This window comes from Eurosta solidaginis, chromosome 1 (genome assembly GCF_040869045.1).
Source record: "Eurosta solidaginis isolate ZX-2024a chromosome 1, ASM4086904v1, whole genome shotgun sequence".
In the NCBI taxonomy this organism is placed as follows: Eukaryota; Metazoa; Arthropoda; class Insecta; order Diptera; family Tephritidae; genus Eurosta; species Eurosta solidaginis.
The window spans coordinates 23,352,126-23,377,443 of NC_090319.1; the positions used below are offsets into that span (position 1 = coordinate 23,352,126).

The following is a 25,318-nucleotide window of genomic DNA, read 5'->3' on the forward strand; positions in this document are numbered from 1 at the left end:
ACTTTCATATATATGATGTATAATGGAACGATTTTCCGTCATGCCTTGTTTCGAGACAAACCAGTTTCGGCTGTGTGCCATCATCAGTGTCGATTTTCGTTCTCGAAATGGCACAACAACCTACAAACCGGTTTGTTTCGAAACCAAATTGAACAAGGGATGACACAAAATCGTTCCAATATATGTATCATTTATCCACCCTGTCGAAAAATCAACAAAACAAATAGGTCACTTTCGTACATATATAATTAGATATTATTGCCAGCCGTTCATTTATAAAAAGCAAAAGTTTTCAAAAAAGTTGGTCAGTTTTCAAAACGTAGTTGGTTACATAAAACTGAGAGATTCCTAAAAAATGCTAGTTTTCAAAAACGAATCCGCTTCAACAAAAGTTACCGGCACCAGAAAATAAACCGGTTCCTTAGAACATTACCGGTTCTACAAAATTAAAGGATTTCAAAATATGTAGACCGTTCCGAAAAATTAAACGGTTTTAAAAATGTAAATTCGAAATAAGTAACCAGTTCCAAAAAAAGTAACCCGCTCCAAAATAAAGGTGGCTCATGCAAAAAAAAGTAACTGGTGCCAAGATATAGCTGGTTTCAGAGAGGCAGCTGGTTTTAAAAAAGTAACTGGTGCCAAGAAAGTAACTGGTTCAATAGAAGTAACTGATTCTAAAAATAAGAATTGGTTCCAAACACATAGCTGATTTCAAAAAGTAAATGGTTCAAAATAAGTAGCTGGCTGCGGAAAAGTAACTGCTTCAAAGGAAGAAACTGGTACCAAGAAGGTAAAATGGTATGAGTTTCCAAAAATGTAACTCTTTCCAAAAAAGTAACCGGTTGCAAAAAAAAAATTTAATGGGCTTCAAATAAGTAAGAATGTAACCGGTTTTAAAAAAGTTAAAGGCACTACAATTGTAATCGGTTTAGGAATGAGGAGAAATTATCCCTACTAAACTTATGCACACTTCAGGAAACTGCCGCCGATATTGAAACCTTACGTCATCCACAGGATTTTGTGGTAGAAATTTCGGGAAATATTTTCTGCAACCAGAATCTAAAGCTTTTTACACTCACGCAGTTCGGCCTGTGGAGACTATGTACGAAAATTTGCCTCATGTGGGATTCACTAATCCAAACGTCTATCTTGAAAAGAAGCTCCGATATGAATTCCAGGACAACAAGAACATTTACTTTTTCGACCAATAGTTTACACTCAGCTTTGCGAATGGATAAAAACTAAATGACGGGTTAAGCGGTGGTTTTCACTCAATAGATGTACCCTTTGCTTCAAGTTAAATGCTATCGAGATGTCCTTCACTTTGCAACAACAACAATAGAAGGCCCTATTGATAACTAGTATCTAAAAATCTTACATAGGTGTTGGTTAAGTCTGACAATACTTCAACGAAGGTAACAGTCGAATGCAAACAGTCATCAAATGATCTGGAATAAGTCTCAGCACGGAGCGGTATACATGACTGTCGACGATATACCGACGAAGGTTATTCCTCAGACCGAGTTGAGCAAGTCGCAGAGCGTTGACTTCGCCAAGAACTAACACTTCAGATAGAACTTAATATGGCAGACTTCAGTATGAGTCTAAAAAAAATCGTTATAGCCTTAACTAGTTCCACTGGTTTGTGGTCCTTAAGAAGGTTCGTCTTCATAGGATTTTCTTTCCAATCACTTTTTCTAATTATTGATTTAAGACAGGCTTTTTTTCTGCCTCAATAAAACAAAGTTCACACCGCATTCTAAAGTAGTTTTATATGTAGGCACAACACGCTTAAGACATTATTTATTTAAATATAATTCGCGAATAGTGCAAAGTCATTCAATGAAATTCATATATTAACATATAAATACGTGTCTTTGACCACATACTTATTGATATATGCATGTATATAAATATTCATTTTGCGAAGTTTGCCAATTTTGGATTTCAATGCGAACTATTTCGCAAGAAGGAAGTAATAATCAAGACTTGATTAGAACGCGTAGCCTTGATTTGGCTAGAACGAAAATGAAAAGGAAACAAACTCAAGAAGGATTAAAACCACATTGGTCTGCATTGAAAGACGACTACCTCAAGCCATAAGCAGCAAGTTCGTTTCTTTAGTCTTTTGTCTTGTGCGCTAATTAAGGACTTCGAAGTAGAGAAGGGCGTGGAATATCGGGATAAGACGTAGTATTTTTAAAATAAATGGGAAGTGCGGTATCAGAAAGGTTAATTCAGTATACATATATGATATATATTTTATTTTTGTGAAAATAACTCTCAAATCTATAAAGTGGAGAGCACGAAACTTACTGTGAAAGTTTTTCAAATTACGACAACTGAATTCTTTTTGTTTTTTCCATAATTTAGAAAAACTTCCTTGAAATTGGTTAGTGAAACTATTCAAACAAATCTCAAAAAGCTTTCTAAAGAAATTCGAAAATTCAAGAAAATTTTGAACTTTTTATTCAGAGTCTTCTGAATTTTTTTGACTATGCAGTTTGGTAGCCCAATCAATTTTAGTCTGACAAAGTACACGTTATAGGTTACTCAAAGCTCGAATTGATTTTTAACAATTTTTTTCCGAAGGGTCTTTTATATATATATATAGCACGTTTCGTAAAAAAATTTTAAAAAATTAATTAAAATTTGCAGAGACCTATAACTTGTTACACTAAAACTGATTAGGCTACTCAAAATTATTCAGAAAACTGTGAATAAAAAATGTCTAGAATTATCGGAAAGAAAAAAGGGGCTTAATTGAAAAAATCTTATAAAAAATTCAACTGCTATTTTCGTTTTCGCAGCTATAATTATAAACTAATCAAATATTCAATCTGTACAATTCCCTAAATAATTGATTATATAAATACAAATGAATTATTTAGCCATAGAATACAGAACAAAGAAATTAATTTTGGTATGTACGGGATCGGGATTAAATATTATGGTCCTTGCTCATCTGTCACTTGAAGAATTCAAATCCATACACCAAGCAAAGCTTACAAAGGGTAGCAAGTAAAGAATTGTAAAACTTTCCACTGCGATAACAGGCTCAAATTACGTAAAACGGAATATTTTTAGATCTTCGATGGATGTAGAAATGTTGGGCACAAACTGTGCTTTTTTATTCACTAGTGAAGAGATTATGGTTTCGCTATATACATACATACGTCTCTTTTATCACAAGCACAATGTAACGCACCACCTGCAACATTAGCCAGTATAGCAGCAGCTAGCATATCACGAATACTACCACAAAATAAGACGCTGATTTAATCACTGCTGATATCCCAATAAACAACAAGGCAAAACTTTCCTAGGTTAGGTTGAACTGGCCGGTACATGAGGATCTCAACAAGACCGAATAAGTCCGTACTGTTACCAGAAGTTTGTTTTAACCATCAAACTGAAAACCGCTACCAAAAACCAGGACCTATGTTATAAAAAAAAACTTTCCTAGGTTGGAGAAAAATTAAATACTCAATTCGATTTCCAACATTATTCATCATTTCAGACTACACATTTTCTCAAACTAGTCTTAAATATTAAATTTCAACTTGATTAAAACTTGAGATACATTTGAGAAAAACTTTTCGATTCCATTCCATTTTGGTAGTGTTTGAGATTGGTTTTAGAATATAAAATTTATCAATTCCAGAAAGGGTGACAATTTCATAGTAAAATTGCCCAATAAACATTTTTTCCATCTCTTTTTGGAAAACAACCTTATTCTAAAAACTCAAACGTGAGTTCTCAAATGCATCTCATACACCTTTGCGCCACATTTTTTCGTTACTTCTCAAATTGAGAAATGTCATATTCTCAAACCTATCTCGAACATTACCGGAAAGAAATTGAACCGAAAACAATTTGAATCTTCTCAAATGTTTCCAAGGTCTTATAGACGTTTTGAACCATCGTTTGAGACAAGTTTTAGACTCGAATTATTAAACAAGCTGCACATATAATTGAGTACTAATATTTTCTAAAACCTTTGGGAATTTCTTTGCTGTTGTTTATTGGTACAACAAAAATCATATTTGTGTACATGTGCTTGTCAATTTAAGGTGCTTCTGAAAAGGAATCGAACGTTGAACTTGAACTTGTTTAGCCTTCACTTTCAATGCAATGCAGATGAAGAATAAAAAACAAAAACAAAAAAATTTAATTGACAGTCATTAATGCTAAATTCGAAAATTGCAACGAAATTGCAATTCACCAATGTAAAGTGGCATTCTACACTGTTTGGGAGAATACCAGAATATCGTGAAGAGATAGCAGAATGTGAAAGGAAAAGAGAAATAAAATGGGATGCAGGAAAATAAAATGCAATAAGTAAAAAAATTGTTCGGAACCGAAAAGTTGAGAATAAAACACCTAGATCACCAAAGAGCTAACTCAAAAATATAAAATTTCGAAGTTGTGAGTACCTCCGGGCTTTCCAATTCAATATCTACCGCACTGTATACTCAATTTACTAATACCTTAACTTATCTTATCATTCTCAAATAAATTCAAATGGGTTGCTTCGATGTATAGCAGCGAACACGAAATTTGCAGTGACAATTATTTGTATTAAATTTCGTCAATTAAATTCTTCTTTTCCTTATTGTCAATCATTTAAGAACTATGAATTTTGTGACTTCAACTATGCAAACCGATTTCAGACACCGTTTTCAAAAACAAGTCGAAATGGATAAAATTTTTGGCTAACAGGGTATAGGTTATAGGCCTCTCAAAATTTGTATTGTCTTTTGACAGTCTTTTTTTTTCGAAATAAGTTTCAGATTTCTTCTTAATAAACAAGTAAGGAAGGCTAAGTTCGGGTGTAACCGAACATTACATACTCAGTTGAGAGCTATGGAGATAAAATACGGGAAAATCACCATGTAGGAAAATGCACCTAGGGTAACCCTGGAATGTGGTTGTATGACATGTGTATCAAGTGGAAGGTATTAAAGAGTATTTTAAGAGAGAGTAGGCCATAGTTCTATTGATGGACGCCATTTAGGGATATCGCCATTAAGGTGGTCCAGGGCTGACTCTAGAATTTGTGTGTACGATATGGGAATCAAATGAAAGGTCTTAGTGAGTATTTTAAAAGGATGTAGGCCTTAGTTCTATAGGTGGACGCCTTTTCGAGATATCGCCATAAAGGTGGGCCAGGGGCGACTCTAGAATTTGTTTGTACGATATGGGTATCAAATGAAAGGTGTTAATGAGTTTTTTAAAAGGGCGTGGGCCTTAGTTCTATAGGTGGACGCCTTTTCGAGATATCGCCATAAAGGTGGACCAGGGGCGACTCTAGAATTTGTTTGTACGATATGGGTATCAAATGAAATGTGTTAATGAGTATTTTAAAAGGGAGTGGGCCTTAGTTCTATTGGTGGACGCCATAAAGGTGGACCAGGGGTGACTCTAGAATTTGTGTGTACGATATGGGTATCAAATGAAAGGTGTTAATGAGTATTTTAAAAGGACGTAAACCTTAGTTCTATAGGTGGACGCCTTTTCGAGATATCGCCATAAAGGTGGACCAGGGTGACTCTAGAATGCGTTTGTACAACATGGGTATCAAACGAAAGGTGTTAATGAGTATTTTAAAAGGGAGTGGGCCTTAGTTCTATGGGTGGACGCCTTTTCGAGATATCGCCATAAAGGTGGACCAGGGGTGACTCTAGAATTTGTTTTTACGATATGGGTATCAAATTAAAGGTATTAATGAGGGTTTTAAAAGGGAGTGGTAGTAGTTGTATATGTGAAGGCGTTTTCGAGATATCGACCAAAATGTGGACCAGGGTGACCCAGACCATCATCTGTCGGGTACCGCTAATTTATTTTTATATGTAATATCATGAACAGGGCTTTTGATTTCTCCCTGCAGAACTTTTTCATTTTTTTCTACTTAATATGGCAGGTGTCACACCCATTTTACAAATGTTTTTTTCTAAAGTTATATTTTCCGTCAATAAACCAACCCAATTACCATGTTTCATCCCTTTTTTCGTATTTGGATTAGAATTATGACATTTTTCTTTCATTTTTCGTAATTTTCGATATCGAAAAAGTGGGCGTGGTCATAGTCGGATTTCGGCCATTTTTTATACCAATACAAAGTGAGTTCAAATAATTACGTGAACTGAGTTTAGTAAAGATATATCGATTTTTGCTCAAGTTATCGTGTTAACGGCCGAGCGCAAGGACAGACGGTCGACTGTGTATAAAAACTGGGCGTGGCTTCAACCGATTTCGCCCTTTTTCACAGAAAACAGTTATCGTCCTAGAATCTAAGCCTCTACCAAATTTCACAAGGATTGGTAAATTTTTGTTCGACTTATGGCATTAAAAGTATCCTAGACAGGTAGGTAGGTTGAACTGGCCGGTCCATGAGGACCTCACATAGACTGATTGAGTCCATAGTGTTACCAGAAGTTTGTTTTAACGACCAAACTGAAAAACCCTATCAAAAACCAGGACTTATATTATAAAATAACTCCGTCCTCTTGGCAAATACTAGAAGCTTCCTAGGACTTAAGCCGCTTGCTGCTTCTAGATCTGACAGCTTATCATCCTAATAGCTGGAGTTTTAGCCTGGCAAGTGCAGGGCACGAGCACAGAACGTGCTCAATCGTTTCCTCCTCCAACCCGCACTTCCTACATCTGCTATCACTGACCAAGCCTAGTTTAAAGGCATGTGACGCCAGCAGGCAGTGTCCAGTCAGAATACCAGTCATGAGTCTACAGTCCTCTCTTTTTAATGATAGGAGCCACTGTGTTAGTCTAAGGTTGTAAGACCTACACATAATCTTCGACACTTTACAGCCCCGCGCTTGAACCCACGCCTTTCCCGCTTGGTCGATCATGTGCACCTCTCGACTTCGCTTAATCTCGCCCAATCTAATTGGGACATCTACGGAGCAAGCTTCAAGGGATGCACCCTTTTTAACTAGTTCGTCCGCTTTTTCATTCCCATCTATTCCCATATGCCCTGGGACCCAATATAGATGTATGCTTCTCCCTGTCCCGATTCTCTCCAGAGACTGCTTACACTCTAACACGCATTTAGATGCTGTGCTATGCGAGATTATTGCCTTAATTGCTGCTTGACTGTCAATATAAAAGTTAACACGGTTGCAGCTTAAGCTATTCTCTTCCAGGGTTTCTACTGCTTTGGTTACGGCTAATATTTCCGCTTGGAAAACGCTACAGTAATCCGGCAGCCTGTAGGATCTGCTTATTTCCGGATCAGCGCAGTATACCGCAGACGCTACTCCTTCCACTACTTTGGAACCATCGGTGTACACATGTATCGCCTCGTCCGCCATTTGCGCACCCTTCCGCCAACCGTGCACCTCTATTGTGGCCTTAAGATCTCCCTCGAAGCGCAGATAGGGAATCATGTAGTCTTTTCGTCTTGTGATTGATGACGCTATACTACTATGGCCATATGGTCGGCGCTCAAGCTGCCCCGAAGCACCGAGCATGGTTGCGGTCGTTAACGCTTTGTTCTTTGCTACCAGGTCTACAGGTGGGATGTGTAAAATGGCATACAGTGCAGCCGTCGGGGTTGTTTTCAGGGATCCCGTAATGCTAAGCATCGATAGTCTGCATACCCCCTCTAATTTTTTGAGGTATGTAGTTTTTTGTGTGGCTTCCCACCAAACAAGAACTCCATAGTATAGAATAGAGCTTACAATCGCTGTAAAAACCCAATGAGAAAGAGAGGGCGATAGGCCCCACGTACACCCCAGCATTCTTTTACATGCATAGAGTGCCGTTGAGGCCTTCTTGACCCTCTCCTCCACGTTGAGCTTCCATGACAGCTTACTGTCTAGGATGATTCCTAAATATTTTGTGCAAGGTTTCCCCTGTAAGGTCACCCCTCCTAACTTAGGCCTGGTCCAATTTGGGACCTGGTACCTCTTTGTAAACAAGACCATATCCGTCTTCTCCGCATTGACTTTCAATCCGACAGTAGATGCCCAGGTATGAATATCGCGAAGCGCCCGATCCATCAAAGAACTAATCGTTGGAAGGCACTTTCCACTTATGACAATTGCAACGTCATCTGCGTAAGCCGTAAGTTTTACGGTTCCCTCATCGAATTGCCTGAGCAGTTGGTTGATGACCAGCGTCCACAGCAGAGGTGATAGCACCCCTCCCTGCAGCGTGCCCCTGTCCACTGATTTCGTGGCCTCGTACAATCCCCATTGTGATGTAATCTTTCTGCAATTTAACATGCAGCCGATCCATCTGGTTAAGGCTGACCATCCATAATCGCCCATTTTGCAACATTATTGAAAGCCCCGGCAATGTCCAAGAAGACTCCTAGAGCATACTCCTTATATTCCAGGGATTTCTCTATGCTTATTACCACCCTATGCAATGCGGTGTCTACCGACTTGCCTTTGGTGTACGCATACTGTGTTGTGGAGAGCAGCTTTTCATCCGCGTTGGACTTTATGTATACATCTATCAGCCTCTCAAAAGTTTTGAGTAGAAATGATGTTAAGCTAATGGGTCTATAGTCTTTGGGATACACGTGACCGATTTTCCCCGCCTTTGGTAGAAAAGCTACACGAATTGTTCTCCAAGAGTGCGGTACATGATTCAGTCGTATGCACCCATCGAATATTATTTTAAGCCATTCCACGACCGCCCTACTTGAGACTTGTAGCATGGCCGGGAATATACCATCTGGGTCCGGCGTTAGAAAACGTCTTCACTGCCCACTCGATCTTGGTATCGGTCACCAAGCCCGGCACTACTAGCTCCGTGATCGAAGTGTGAGTGATGTCTGCTGGCTCCTCTAAACCGTCTCCCGATGGGAAATGTGTATCGAGAAGCACCTCAAGGGATTCCTCACTATTACGTGACCATTCCCCGTTCTCTTTCTTTATTAGTCCCTGGACTATGTTTCCCTTTGCTAGGACTTTTTTCAACCGTGCTGTTTCGCTGGAGCACTCTATGTACGTACAGAAACTTTTCCACGAGTTTCTCTTCGCCCTGGTAATTTCACGTTTGTAGATCCTCAGTAGATCCCTGTACTCGTCCCGACACGCTTCGCTTTCCGCGGTCTTTGCGAGCTTAAACATTTCTTTTACCTGTCTTCTTAGAAGACTCAGCTCATTCCTCCACCATGGCGGCTTTGCTTTTCCTCTGAATCTTCTTAGAGGGCAAGCTTTGTTATACGCAGTCATAAGCGTCCTTGTTAGGAATTCATTCGACTCCTCCAGTTCCTCTACATTAGCAACCTCTTTGGGTTGTCCCAGTTTTGTTTCTACATGTTTCTGGAATTTAGTCCAGTTCGTTGAACTAGGGTTTCTAAAGGTTCCTCCCTTCTCTACCCTCTTTAGGGGGATGTTGAAGCTGATATACGCATGGTCGGAGAAGGATGGTCTATCAAGAACCATCCAATCATACCTTGATATATCACGCTCGGGGCTCAACGTAATATCCAGAACATTGCTGGATGTTGGACCAATGTATGTAGGGACATTTCCCCTGTTGGCTATCTGCAAATTGGTTTGCAGGATGTAACCAAACAGAGATTCGCCTCTCTCGTTCGTTTCTGCTCTTCCCCACGCATTGTGGTGCGCATTTGCATCTGCGCCTATGACCAACCGCCCTTTGCGCCCTTCCTCCTGTATTAGCCTTTTGCACTCCATCGGTGGGACCTCCGCAGCATGGGCCATGTAGCAGGACGCCAGGATAAATGCCTGCTTATTCTTTTGCTCAACGGCCACCGCTACGAGATCCTCAGTGGTGTAATTAGGCAGCATATATGAATGCAGCTGTTTCTTTACCATTATTACAGCTCGCACCCGTCCTTCCGTTTGCGCGTAGTAAACGCCAAACCCGCGCGCGCTAAGTCCAGAAACCTTTCCTCCCGATGAGGGCCACGGCTCCTGGATCAGCGCCACGTCAAACGGACCCTCCTCAAGGGTTAGGAGGAGTTCGCTCGACGCCACTTTACTGTGTTGGAGGTTTATCTGTAGGACTCGCAGCACCATTGGGCTGTTTGTCCCCCTCCAGCACCTTCGTCGTCCTCCCCGTGCCGTTTTGGTTTAGAGTATTCGAGTCCCCTTCAGCCTCTCGTGACTGTTGTGCAGGGTGTTCCTCTGTGCGAGTCACAGCACCATTTAGCGGTTGGTCCTCTTCTAGCACGTTCGTGGTGACGTCGGGGACCTCCACCTGTCTTTTTTCCCTTAGGCTTTTGAGGTCCTTTTCGACTTCGCCCACCTCTAGCGTGTTAGGGTTTTTATCCTCGGGACTTCTTTTCCTGAGTCGCATGTAAATTTTGCCAGTGCCAAAGGACATTTTACCAAGCTGCGTGTACAAAATATCCTCCGCCTGCTTGTTTATTTGGAAGATGTAGAACTGACCATCCTCGGTAGGCCGAGATACAGTAAGTACCTTCCAATCCTGTGTCGGTATGTTCGGATTCTGATTCTGCAGAAGCCACAGTGTACCCTCCGACTTCATCACGCATGGTATCCATACCTTAACTTTGGGTACCGTGGGGATTTGCGCTTTATCCACCATCTCAAACCTCGCGTTCGTGCCTTGCCTTTGGAGGTTTGGAACCACTTCCTCCAGCCACCGCAAGCTCGCGATGTTGTCGCACGCTATCATCTCCACACCATTATACCATCCCCCCCAATCAAAGGTTGGAAGGGGCTTACTTGGTTGTTCCCGCATCATCTTAAGCATTAAGCTAATCAGCTCCCTTTCCACAGATCTCCACCTTTCAGTAGTCATTTGTCCGAAAGGACTGCTACGATCAACCAGCGCCACAGTCAGTGACTGCTTTGCCACATCACTCATCTTCTCGGGAAAAGCAGGAGTCTTAGTGTTATCTCCCTTTGGCACCTCCGAGAAAGCCGGAGTCTTAGCGTTAATTCCCTTTAGCGCCTCCGAGAAAGCCGGAGTCTTAGCGTTATCTCCCTTTGGCTTATCTCCTACTTCCTTAATTGGAACTTCCCTCTGACTCGCAGCTTTCGAAGTAGTTGCTACCTCGCTATTGGAGCCCATCTGTCTTACAGCTTTGGGCCTACTTGTCTTGTCTATGCGACTGCCCTGCCTCGCGGCTCTAGGACTGGGTCCTTTCTGCCTCTTGAAAGCAGGCTTGTCGCCTTCCGCCGAATGTTGCCTCTTCATTCTGCCATTCGACGCTTCTTCCTCCTCGTACCGGTTGCAGAACCGAAGGTTTCTCGCAGCAAACCTTTTGAACTGCCTTCGACCTACTTCTACCGCTTCATGGGCCCATTCCAAGCGCTCGATCTCCACTTCTGTTGGGTCGACCACTGCTCCCAAGCGTTGTACAATTCTTAGTGCTGCACGGTACTGCGAGAGAGCTCTTTTACTTCCTCTGCTCCGTACCCTTCTCCACTCTTCAACTCCGTTTCCATTTGTGTGCTTCTCCAACACGGAGTTCATTGAATCAGCACTACTCTCGCTCCCCGAGTCCGACGCATAGCTTAATTCGTATTTGTCATCCTTGGATTGCGACTCAGTCCTCCTCTTTACATCGTCCTTATTACAGTCAGGTAATGAGTCGTTCATCTTGGTCGTACGACGACCTGCCCGACAAGGCGGGCTCAGCGGTCCAGTATTATATAGGGGGAAAGAACCGTCCGCCACAGCAGCGCCCCTTACTGTGGTAAGGCCATTAATACTTCCCGAGGTGGCCCGGTATCGGGAAGGCTCCGTTCGAATACAGCCGAATTTATCCCCTGGCTGCAAATCGTCCAATAGGCACGGTCCGCATAACACCCTGGATTAGGGGGTTGGCAGTTCTTGGTCACCGACATCCCGCCGCCCTCGTATGAGGCGAAACGGCGTAGATGTCAGTCCTAAACAGCTCCGCCTAATAGTCGGGCGCTATGGAGTTCGGCTAAGCCCTCACACCAACGACAAGGTGCCTACCCTAGTGAGGGTATCCTAGACAAATTAAATGAAAAAGGGCGGAGCCACACCCATTTTGAAATTTTCTTTTATTTTTGTATTTCGTTGCACCATATCATTACTGCAGTTGAATGTTGACATAATTTACTTATATACTGTAAAGATATTAACTTTTTTTTTTAATTTGACTTTACAAAATTTTTTTTTTAAAGTGTGCGTGGTCGTTCTCCGATTTTGCAAATTTTTTTAAGCATATATATAATAATAGGAGTAACGCTCCTGCGAAATTTCATCATATCTTCAAACGACTGCCAAATTACAGCGTGCAAAACTTTTAAATTACCTTCATTTAAAAGTGGGCGGTGCCACGACCATTGTCCAAAATTTTACTAATTTTCTATTCTGCGTCATAAGTTCAACTCACCTACCAAGTTTCATCGCTTTATCGGTCTTTGGTAATGAATTATCGCACTTTTTCGGTTTTTCGAAATTTTCGATATCGAAAAAGTGGGCGTGGTTATAGTCCGATATCGTTCATCATATATCGGCAATCTGAGATGAGTGCCCAGGAAGCTACATACCACATTTCATCAAGATATCTCAAAATTTACTCAAGTTATCGTGTTAACGGACAGACGGACGGACGGACATGGCTAAATCTAATTTTTTTTCGATATTGATGATTTTGATATATGGAAGTCTATATCTATCTCGATTCCTTTATACCTGTACAACCAACCGTTATCCAATCAAAGTTAATATACTCTGTGAGCTCTGCTCAACTGAGTATAATAAAAAATATTAATAACAAACAAGTTATTATTAAATTCCAAAAGATTAGAAAAAACGCATGACATGAATTTTTTCAGATATTTCTCTTATTGAGAAATACTTCTTATTTGATGATGCAATCTGAATATATATTTAAAACTTTTCATAACAAGTTCCAGAAGAACCTGTGCATATGCGAATAGAACTAAACGAAAAATAAGAGTTAAAAAATAGAATATAAAAAAATTGTTTTAAAAAACTTCAGAGTTTGACGGTGATCGAACTCGCGCCACACGATCGCAACCGCAACATCATAGCCGCTGGCCAGTACAACTGCTCGATAACTTGTTGTATTTAATATTGTAGTTCACACGAATTATACCCTTTCTTTTTTCTTGAACTTAATTTAAGAACATTGTTCTTAATTTAATAATTTTTTCATATTTCAAGACCAGCCGTTCTCTTTTCAAGAAAATGGTGGAAAGTTCAAGAACAAGATTGTTGTTTTGAGAACAGCTCCTTCGTTTTTCAAGAACAAAAATGTAAGAAGATGAAAAGCTTGAATTGAGTCTGAGTGTACCTGAACTGCAATAAACATTTGGATCCCGACATACCGAATTATATTTTTAAAGTAAAAACAACAACAAGCCCAAAGGATCCAGGAAAATAATGACAATTGTCCCCCGTGGAAATTCAATTGGTGAATACAGACCCACTACTAGGATGAACTTTACTGATGCAGAGTGGGTAGAGGGCGTTCTTATAGTAGGTCCATTTTCACTGTTTCCTTCCCTCTTGGGGCAACTCTCACCGTTTAACTGAAGGGTGCGATTATTTTCCAAAATATTAAAATCTGTTATTTTAGTTACAACAATTTTTTAAGACGCACAAATTAGAAAACGCCCTCTCCCAGAATTTGTTTCAAAAATATTCTTCTCAAAATTTGATTAAAGAAAACCTTATATCAGAACTAGTTTCATGTATGCTTTATCTCCGCTCAAAATGTATTTAAATCATGCTAAGGTACGTTCTTGCACCTAATTCCGAAGCAGGATGTGCGAGTTACGTGCATTTTGTACCTAACGGCATACTGAGGACACACGGTATGGTTTTAAATTTTGTATGCCAAAAATTGTCTACTGTGAATATTTTTACCGAATGCGTCTGAATTAAACTCACTTTCTTATGGTTAGGAAGCTCTGAAAGTTGAAATAAATGGCATAGAGGGCTCTACTCGTTAAAAACTTAACAGCATATTGTCAGCCCCTTCCTTACTTGTAATAATTCTATTTATATTTTTAATAATAAAAAAACGTTAAGTAAGCAGTAATTACTTTGTTCCGCCAAAAATAAGAAAAAACTTAACGCCGGCACACACGGCTCGTCTTGTCATCGAAACGACTTTCATCACTTTCATCGCTTTCTTCATTTTCGAAGTTTTCTGCTCTTGCTGGCACTTGCTTTTTTTTAAATATCTGATAAAAAAATTCTTTAGTGGCGTTTTATGCAAAATATTTCCTTACCTTTTCATTTCTAAGTTGTGTAAGTGATGACACTTGATAATCGATTAATGTTTTATTATCAGCTGATTACCAAGCTGCCACATCATCATAACAAAAAAAATAAAATAAAATTTCGATGTCATTTGATACACACATTACAAATTTCACAATCCGAATTGCCCAAATAGATTTGGAGCCAAAAAAGGGCAAACATTTTAAAGAGGGCGAAAAAAAGGCTAGGGGCTAAACCCGAATTACAGAGCTACAATTTATTACCCTTTCCTGGACTAGATGATTTCTTCATTGACGTCAAGGTTCAAAGGTGAATTTTTGAAAATACTGCCTCTGGAGGTACTGATTCCAGCATACTCTGCAGGAGTAACGATTGAAGAAATTGTACTTGCTGCTAAAGTTTATAAAGAAGATCTCACCAGTCACAATGAGACAGTGCTGAAAAATGAGAGTTTATTGTGGCATAACCATTGCAAAAGTGATCCATTCAAGAGTGCTTAAACAGCTACTTATGCCCTGAAAATCATTAAATCAGCACTTTTCTTCATTTTTTCCAAACGTGACGACACTGTTGCAAATATTTGCGACTATCCCCGTGACATCAGCGACCGCAGAGCGTTCTTTTTCTGTTCTAAAGCACTTGAAGACTTATTTGAGAGTCAACATGTCTAAAAGTAGACTGACTGGTCTGGCACTAGGGAACGTCCACAAAGAAATAGAAACGGACATTGAAGAAATAACCGATCTTTTCTGTAAATCGAAGCCCCGACGACTCGAATCTTTGGATTGGTCGATAGAAGATTGAACCAGCAATAAGTGGGTTTGAAAGAAAGGTTCTTATGACTATTTTTATATGGTTGTTATATCATTATATCGAGTGTGCTGAATAAAAGAAGAACTTCATTTCAGAAAATATTGCTTGTAGTTTAATAGTAAGTTATTTAATTTTTTTAATTTTGAAAATCCTCGTTTTGTCATGTCATTTTATATTCTGTATACATTTATTTAACACATCATGGAAAACAAAAACAAAATTTGAAAATAAAAACAAAGTACCATCAATGTACTAGCCCGCCCATCTCGGGAACGATTAATATGACCACATTAAACCTTCTAGGCCATCCCCTAGTTCCAATAGGATCTTGGTGTCGCCAGAGCCACGCCTGGTAAATATGTGTATGAGACATTCATATTTGTAACAGTATTCCCCTCGCGTAGGTGAGGTTGACAATTGGGTTGCGGAAGCTTTGAAGCTATAAAGCTTTGTATTGCGCTTATTAACCCCTTGAATCCCATTGAACTGTCATCGGTCCTTGATATATGCGCAAAGTTTCAAGTTTACTATGGAAAAGTCCAAGTATATTATTATGAGAGTTGGTTTTAGTTTGACAAATTTCTGGTATTACTAACAAAAACTTTCCAATATCCATAAAGGTTTCAAATCCAGACAGAGGAATCTATTGATAAAAAAATATTCGATTCATTTGCATGAGCCGGTCGATAGTTACAGGGCCGGAATTTTATTTGTAATTAAAAAATAAAAGTGCAGATATATCGTTTATTTTCGGACTTATAAAATTAAAGTCCGGGTTTTTCTTTTATTTATGGTTTTATTTTTTTGAAAAAAGTATGAAAAATAAAATGGATGCACGATTCTTCATTAAAATGCTATGCGTATCCCCGGATCCCATAAAACTTCACTTATTACAATTTTTTGACTCTGACTAAAAGAAATGGAATATAACTAATTAAATGGGTCCCTGCTTTTTCCCGTTTTGATCGTTAACACATGTCAAAATGAGTGGAACTTTAATTAGGTAGAGCAGTTATATCTTTATTTGTTTTCACTAAGTGAAAACAAAACCAAAATACTGCAAGTCACAATCAATAGTTAAAAAGCGCGCGATTTACAGCCTTGTTCTAGCAGTTGTCGGTAATATTACAGTTTGAAAATTTTGTTACCAAAATGTTAACCACCGCTAGGGATAGCGATAGAGATAGGAATATGGATTGTAAGAGGATTTTATAAGGACGGGGATAGGGATAGGTATAAGCCGACGGTGTTTTAAGCAAAGTTGCACAGATTTGTTCGTAAAGAATTTTACGCTTATGTGATTTGTTGGATGTGATTTGGTACACCGGCCGCCTTGGTGTGGTGGTAGCGTGCTCCGCCTAACACACTGAAGTTCCTGGGAGCAATTCCGCGAAAAAATTTATAAACAAGTGGTTTAGCAAGCACCCCAAGTATATTTATGCCATGAAAAACTTCTCAGTGAAAATTCACCTACCTTGCAGATGCCATTCGGAATCGACATGTGGGTCCCGCTTATTTATAGAAAAAACAAGTAAGGAAGGCTAAGTTCGGGTGTAACCGAACATTACATACTCAGTTGAGAGCTGTGGAGACAAAGTAAGGGAAAATCACCATGTTGTAAAAAGAGCCTAGGGTAACCCTGGAATGTGGTTGTATGACATGTGTATCAAATGAAAGGTGTTAATGAGTATTTTAAAAGGGAGTGGGCCTTAGTTCTATAGGTCGACGCCTTTTCGGAATATCGTTATAAAAGTGGACCAGGGTTGACTCTAGAATGCGTTTGTACAATATGGGTATCAAATGAAAGGTGTCAATGAGTATTTTTAAAGGGCGTGGGCCTTAGTTCTATGGATGGACGCCTTTTCGAGATATCGCCATAAAGGTGGACCAGGGGTGACTCTAGAATTTAGTTTGTACGATATGGGTATCAAATGAAAGGTATTAATGAGTATTTTAAAAGGGAGTAGGCCTTAGTTCTATGGGTGGACGACTTTTCGAGGTATCGCCATAAAGGTGGACCAGAGGTGACTCTAGAATGTGTATGTACGATATGGGTATCAAATGAAATGTGATAATGAGTATTTTAAAAGGGGGTGGGCTTTAGTTATATAGGTGGACGCCTTTTTGAGATATCGCCATAAAGATGGACCAGGGGTGATTCTAGAATTTGTTTGTACTATATGGGTATCAAATGAAAGGTGTTAAAGAGTATTTTAAGAGGGCGTGGGCCTTAGTTCTATATGTGGACGCCTTTTCGAGATATTGCCATAAAGGTGGACCAGGGGTGACTCTAGAATTTGTTTGTACTATATGGGTATCAAATGAAAGGTGTTAATGAGTATTTTAAAAGGGCGTGGGCCTTAGTTTTATAGGTGGACGCCTTTTCGAGATATCGCCATAAAGGTGGACCAGAGGCGACTCTAGAATTTGTTTGTACGATATGGGTATCAAATGAAAGGTGTTAATGAGTATTTTAAAAAGGAGTGGGCCTTAGTTCTATATGTGGACGCCTTTTCTAGATATCGCCATAAACGTGGACCAGGGGTGACTCTAGAATGTGTTTGTACGATATGGGTATCAAATTAAAGGTATTAATGAGGGTTTTAAAAGGGAGTGGCCCTTAGTTGTATATGTGAAGGCGTTTTCGAGATATCGACCAAAATGTGGACCAGGGTGATCCAGAACATCATCTGTTGGGTACCGCTAATTTATTTATATATGTAATACCACGAACAGTATTCCTTCCAAGATTCCAAGGGCTTTTGATTTCGCCCTGCAAAACTTTTTCATTTTCTTCTACTTAATATGGTAGGTGTCACACCCATTTTACCAAGTTTTTTTCTAAAGTTATATTTTGTGTCAATAGACCAATACAATTACCATGTTTCATCCCTTTTTTCGTATTTGGTATATAATTATGGCATTTTTTAAATTTTTCGTAATTTTCGATATCGAAAAAGTGGGCGTGGTCATAGTCGGATTTCGGCCATTTTTTACACCAATACAAAGTGAGTACAGATAAGTACGTGAACTGAGTTTAGTAAAGATATATCGATTTTTGCTCAAGTTGTCGTGTTAACGGCCGAGCGGAAGGGCAGACGGTCGACTGTGTATAAAAACTGGGCGTGGCTTCAACCGATTTCGCCCTTTTTCACAGAAAACAGTTATCGTCCTAGAATCTAAGCCTCTACCAAATTTCACAAGGATTGGTAAATTTTTGTTCGACTTATGGCATTAAAAGTATCCTAGACAAATTAAATGAAAATGGGCGGAGCCACGCCCATTTTGAAATTTTCTTTTATTTTTGTATTTTGTTGCACCATATCATTACTGGAGTTGAATGTTGACATAATTTACTTATATACTGTAAAGATATTAACTTTTCTTTTAAAATTTGAATTAAAAAAAAATGTTTTAAAAAGTGGGCGTGGTCGTTCTCCGATTTTGCTAATTTTTATTAAACAGGCATATAGTAATAAGTGTAACATTCCTGCCAAATTTCATCATGATATCTTCAACGACTGCCAAATTACAGCTTGCAAAACTTCTAAATTACCTTCTTTTAAAAGTTGGCGGTGCTACGCCCATTGTCCTAAATTTTACTAGTTTTCTATTCTGCGTCATAAGTTCAACTCACCTACCAAGTTTCATCGCTTTATCCGTATTTGGTAAGGAATTATCGCACTTTTTCGATTTTTCGAAATTTTCGATATCGAAAAAGTGGGCGTGGTTATTGTCCGATATCGTTCGTTTTAAATAGCGATCTGAGATGAGTGCCCAGGAACCTACATACCAAATTTCATCAAGATACCTCAAAATTTACTCAAGTTATCGTGTTAACAGACAGACGGACGGACGGACGGACGGACGGACATGGCTCAATCGAATTTTTTTTCGATACTGATGATTTTGATATATGGAAGTCTATATCTATCTCGATTCCTTTATACCTGTACAACCAACCGTTATCCAATCAAAGTTAATATACTCTGTGAGCTCTGCTCAACTGAGTATAAAAATATATATAAGAAAGTACGGCGCATACTGGAGAAGAAGCTCTACCTATTTTCTGGGAATTATTAAAAAGCCAATAAAAGTTTCTTGTCAATATAGTAACCAGTAATAAGGACGTGGTTACAACATCAAAACAGGTGCTAATAATTTAACTCAAACGTACAATGATTTCCCATTTTAGCTCGTGTTGACACGTTTTATACGCATTTGATTAACCCAATTAGATTACTGAACACAAAAACTCTAAATAGAAAATAAACTTGTTTTGTAAATTATGTTACATATTATACGATATTTAATTTTCACACATTTTAAATTATAAACCACTAATTCAAACTACAAACCTCTTTTCTTACGTAATTTATTTACATAGTGACGAATTATTTTAAAATGCCAAATCTTTATGATTTCGATGATTATGATCGTTGCTTACAAGAATCAAGTAATCACGAGATCTATTGTTTTGTGCGTGCCGAAGTGCTGCCGCAAGAGAACTCAGAGGCTTGGCAAATTATCGCCGAAATATCGAAATATAATAAACATCATTTCGATCATCGTCATTTATATTTTGGTATGTGTTTGCGTTGGTGTGAGGAAGATTTAGCAGATGTTGGGGCGAATACAGTCAAAGAACTCTACGCTGGATTACTCACAAACAACACAAAGGTATGTGAAATACAGTTAAGAAAACGCTCATACATTATGGTTTATTATAATATAAATATGTTAGGGTGGTCCTTATTTTTCGCTTTTAGAAAGTTAACAGGGCACCACGTATAATCATTATTTACTCTAAAATACTGATGGTGTATATATATTTTTTTTATTTGTAAGGTTAAACTTTTAGAAAAATGAGAAAAATAGTATAATGTGGCGAATATTAGCATCACTGTGGTGTTAGAAAGTAATCACAACAACGAAAGCAGCAAGCAGCCACTCTTATGTACATGCACACATTAAAGTTAGCAACACTTACGTACATAGAAGGCGACGAAGAATATCCCACATACACATATGTAGTCGTCAGCTAAGAGAAAAAGTTATACTCACACCTACACACGCATTTGGCTAAAAGAAAGGCATAAACTACAAATATATATGTTAGACTGGGTCGATTTATTAACCGATATCGCCCCATCGATTTTTCGATAGGATTTGGGCTCAGGCAAAAAAGTCCCACTACGCATATCCAAAAAAATAATTTTCGAGCTTGCGAAAAAAAAAATGGTGAAAGGGTAAATTTTTCGACCAAAACACTCCCCAAAACCCAAAAAATATATACATTTTTTTTTTTCAAAAAACTGTTGTAAAAACGTTGGCGATAACAGGTTTTTGAAAAAAAAAAAACATTTTTTGGGTTTTGGGGAGTGTTTTGGTCGAAAAATTTACCCTTTCGCCATTTTTTTCGCAGGTATGCGTAGTGGAATTTTTTTTCCTGAGCGCAAATCCTATCGAACAATCAATGGCGCGATATCGGTTAACTTTCGTCCATACAAATCGACCCAGGTTAATACATGTATATAGCTGGGTAACAAAGCATGAGATACAACTGTTCTCGAACACATGTTCGCGAAAGAACTAGACCTTAGGGGAAATGGGCGAACGAGAAAATCGAGGGTATGAAAGCAGCGCAAGCTGTGGAATCAGTAATCAGTTTGATTAAAACACGCTTTTGTGAAGTACGTGATATTGAAGTATATTGTACTAAAGTACAAAGTAGTCTGAAAAAAGACCATTTTGTAATACTGAATATTGGAGTTATTTATTCGACAGTTCAGCCATTCGAACGTTAGCAGAAAGTGCATAAATATGAGATTTTCCCAGAATTCGTTACAATAATGATAAAACAGGAACAAAAACGGAAGTTAAATTTTTAATGTTGGTTTTACAAAAGGTGTGCTTAAAACCTTAAAGATTATCTAAGTTATTTTGGGACAAAAAATCGTTGGAACTTACTATAAAAGGCTAAAATTGTACGTAAAAGGACCATGCGCCATTCAATCCTCGGTAGCGACCTCTAAGTGTTCTACAAAAAAATGAGAAAAGTACCGAAATAGTTCCTCAGGATAGATAACCAATTGAGATGGCGCGCTGCTAAGAAATAAAAAAAAAAACATTTGCACCCGTATAAGGACCACCCTAATATATGTATTTAAAAAAAAAATTTTTTTTTTATTTGTTTAATTAAACACTTAATATTATTTGACTTGCGTAGTTTACTGTATTATTTGCTTAATTTTTTAAATTCTTATTTGCTAAGGGCAATAAACCGAAAATTATTTACATAAATAATATTTACATATCAATTTACATTTTGCTTTAACACCGCTTCACAATAAACAAAGCGAAGCATTAACATTTCTTGCCGGTTACGGCGCATAGACAGCAAATAAACAGACAAAAAATATTTGATTTGCCCTTATAATCGTAACACTTTTTATATTTACTTTAATTGCGATGGCCCTGTGGTGGACCGACACAACAAAATTTACAAAAAAAAAAAACATATTGTATTCCCATGATATGGTAGAGATATATGATCAAATAAATAGTTTATAAAGTAATTCCGGTTTCACACAGAGGCTTAATGAAATAATTAGTCAAGTTTTCTACATGAAAGCCCTAATTTTACTCAATCTTCCATACAAAATACAAATTCTTAATTATCTCATTATTGAATGCCTAATCGAGTAAAAAATCCAGTCGGTTTTGCTTGGTGCTTCGGATTTTATTGTCAATGTCACAAATGACAATTAAAAATAAATTATTTTCAATAATTTACAAAAAATAGAAAAAGGCGAAAAAAATTAAAATTAAATTTTCGCTGCATTTGCTGCAAAAGATAATATGGCTTTTTTGAAAATAGGCACATATTTGGTTAGGTGCAACATTAATGAGTAGTTACGTATGCATTTTATTTTGATTGTATTTATAGTTAAGAACGAACGGCTGATTTCCATTTTAACTATTTTTTTTGTAAAAATGAAATATTTTTTGGGGCTGCTGACAGAAGTTCGCTTAATGAAGCAAAAGACTTTGTATGAAAAGGGTAACTTAATTATTTCATTATATAGAATTGTGATTCGATTAAGTTTCTGTGTGAAAACGGTATAACAATAGTAAAAGAAAATATCTGTAAGTAATCACAAGAATATGATTTTCTCTCCCATTTTGGGAATTTGCCACGCCTCTATTAATGATTCCTTCACATTATAACGAAATTAACCATCTCGCATAGCTAAACTTTGAAATGCAAGAAACCGTTTTCAAATTAGAGCTTTTTGTGCGCAGTTATTACATTAAAAAAATATTTAAAGAATTTATTTTGTAAGATGTATAGATGTTCCCCCAACATATGAAAACAATCCTAATATATATATTTCTTCGGTATGTGTGTTTGTTACAGAACCCCTCCTAAACGACTGGAAATTGGTCCGGATAGTGAACCAGGGACCAGCCTATTCCAAAAAATTTAATTTATGGTGCGATTCCATTGAAAATCCTCAAAAAAAGAATTCAACCCTTCAAATAAGGGAAAAGAGCGGACCTAGACCACATTTCTACTTCTTTAATTTCGAAATGTAGAATTTCGAACTTCGAAAGCCAATATCTATTTTTTGGAGGCTAACTTCGAAAAACAGAGATAGTAATTTTTATCAATCTCCCCAAAAAAGTTGGTTTGGTCCAATACCCAGAAAAAAAGTTGATTTTGTTGCATAGTGTAATATTAAAATAGTATGAGCTCGATTTAATTTATTTAGATATTCAGTTTTACTCTTTGTAATTAATTATTCATCGCTATTTACATTTATTCCAAAGTTATGTTTTAATTATGTTTATATTTACATACGGATTATGTATATAATATACTTTTGTATACCGCCATTTATTTGGTCACCGCCATTTATATAAAATGTTCTTCCCCTTATTTTTTTTTTTTTGAAGAGCCAAAATTAAGTTTGTTATTCTGATTTATATAGCCAGACTTGCGCTTAAAGAAAAGTACTGTACGATAGTTTATATACCGAAGTTAAAAAAATTTTAAAAAAATTCTCAAAATAAAAATTCTCTGAGGCTAACCCTGGGTAAGGGATACATTTATCGACACTTTTTGTTTCCCTCAATAAACGCGTTCTTTTGAAAATTTGATATCAGTGAAAACCAAAGTGGCGGGTTTGACACGATTTTTTTTTCCAATTTGATATAATTTCTTTATAGCTAGTCATTTAAGAAGTGATGCATGGATCTTCGCAATCACTTTCCTATGTAAGTAGATGACTTCACTTCCCGATTTCAGAACTATCAACATCTTTTTGAAATTGGCTACAACATATGTTTTAAAGGTGAACTAAGAGCCAATTTCTAATATAACCTAACTTATTAATCTTACAATGAAAAAATATAAGCGTATTTTAGCGTGTAACGGGTGGGACAAATCACACTGGAAGCACACATATCTGAGCAAATTTCAACTGGCTGCTTTCATATTGTGTTTTCTGACCGAGGAATCCGAAAGCAGCAGGACTGAGTAACACTCACAGAACTCTATTATAAACGTAAAAATAAGAAAAATTGGTTTGAGTCTGAGATTTCGTGAAGTTCTAAGAATAATCGAATACGGGGCAAATTTTGATCTGTCCAGTTTTTTCACCTCGCGAAACCTGACATTATCACGGACTTAATCATCGGCGACATTATTTACAAAATGGACGTCCCAAATGTCGCACCATTTTGAACATCCACGTCAATGGCACTACGCTACCGGCTGTCGTACATACCAAAATCTTGGGTGTGACGTTTGATCAGGATCTACATTTTGGTGAGCCGCAATTGTACCAAAAATCCAGAGCAGTAATAAAATCCTCAAATCTCTTGCTGGCAGTACTTGGGGAAAAGATAAAAAAACGCTCATTACCACTTACAAAGCAATTGGCCAGCCGATTGCATGGTACGCGTCCCCCGATATGGTCGCCAAGCCTAAAGACTACTCACTGCAAGAAGCTACAGGCCTGCCAAAATACTATTCTCCGAACCACCACGGGTTGTCTTCTTATGTCCCCAGAACACCATCTAAATAATGAGGCGGAAATACTCCTCATTAGTGAGAGAAATAAGATTCTAACCAAACAGTTCCTGTTGTTGAATACCCAGAAACCTGGGCATCCCAACAGACATCTGATTGATGAGCCAGCACCGCCCAGGGGCTTAAGGAGTCATCTTCGTAAGCACTATGAGGCACTTGAGAAGGCAGTTGTATGAAGCCAAAAAACACAAGCAGGTCTTCAATGTACTCCAAAAACAGGCGTCGGATCTCTTAGTCATGAATTGGCCGGTGCATCATGTACTCAAAGAACAATACCCAAAACTTGCAGAAGAGGAACACACACTCCCTAGGGAAACGCGAATCACTCTAGCTCACTGGATACTGTAACAGGTTAAACTCTTACCTATCCAGAATCAACCCCGACATACAAAATCTATGCCCCGCTTGCATAGTGTCCCCACATAACACTAACCATCTCTTTAATTGTAATGTCGAACCAACGCCTCTAACACCCCTCTCATTATGGTCCGCCCTGTTGAAACAGCAAGTTTCCTTGGACTCCCTTTAGAGGATATTGATGGCAATTTGTGATCGGTCGCACCTATTGGATGCGGCGAAGCACTACTACAACAACAGGAAAATTTTGTACAGCTTTTTTTTTTTTGTACAGACATTCGAGAGACTAAAAGATTTAGAAATAATAAAAGTAGAACAAGCGACATTTCAATGGTATGCGCGCTTGAGGGAATGCACGTAGACCGTGATATAAGAAGTAGTAATTGAGCCGTCCTATATGCTCTGCGCATGTCCAGGCTGCATTGGTAAATTTAGAAGCCACTTTCATCAATGATTGGGCCACGTAAAAAACTAAGTACGATTTGTCTTATTGGTCTTGGGAAATTAACTGATAAAACTAATGGTACTCTACCATCCGCCAAAGATGATATATATATACATATGGTAGCTGTTTGGTAAGCTACACTTTATATCAGCTCAAGTTTTGACCCCACAACGTGTCCTACTAGATGGCTACTCTTTATGTAGTAACAGGCCATGTAAACTTAAGAAAGCTAGGCCAATACGAAAAATCTTACCAGATTTCCGCTGTCCGTCAGATTTAATGGCTATGTGATTTTTTGCACACTTAAATCTTTAAACAATAATAATTAGCTCCACATACTCGCCTTATGTCCGTATGAATCATCTTGAATAGGATGCAATGCGAAAATCAATTATATGTAATTGCAT

General features: G+C 38.2%; 2 protein-coding genes across 8 annotated transcripts in view; one reads left to right on the forward strand and one right to left on the reverse strand.

Annotated features, from left to right (window-relative positions):
• Positions 1 to 19,535, forward strand: part of alpha-Man-IIb (alpha-Mannosidase class II b) — a 157,438-nt gene extending 137,903 nt beyond the window's left edge. For all 7 annotated transcript variants that reach the window (XM_067782746.1, XM_067782764.1, XM_067782773.1 and 4 more), the window contains one exon: positions 19,400 to 19,535. The gene's annotated coding sequence lies outside the window, so the exon portion shown is untranslated. The remainder of the gene's footprint in view (positions 1 to 19,399) is intronic.
• The window catches only part of rec (recombination-defective), a 138,030-nt gene that overhangs the window by 4,448 nt on the left and 108,264 nt on the right, over positions 1 to 25,318 (reverse strand). The gene's annotated exons all lie outside the window — the stretch shown is intronic.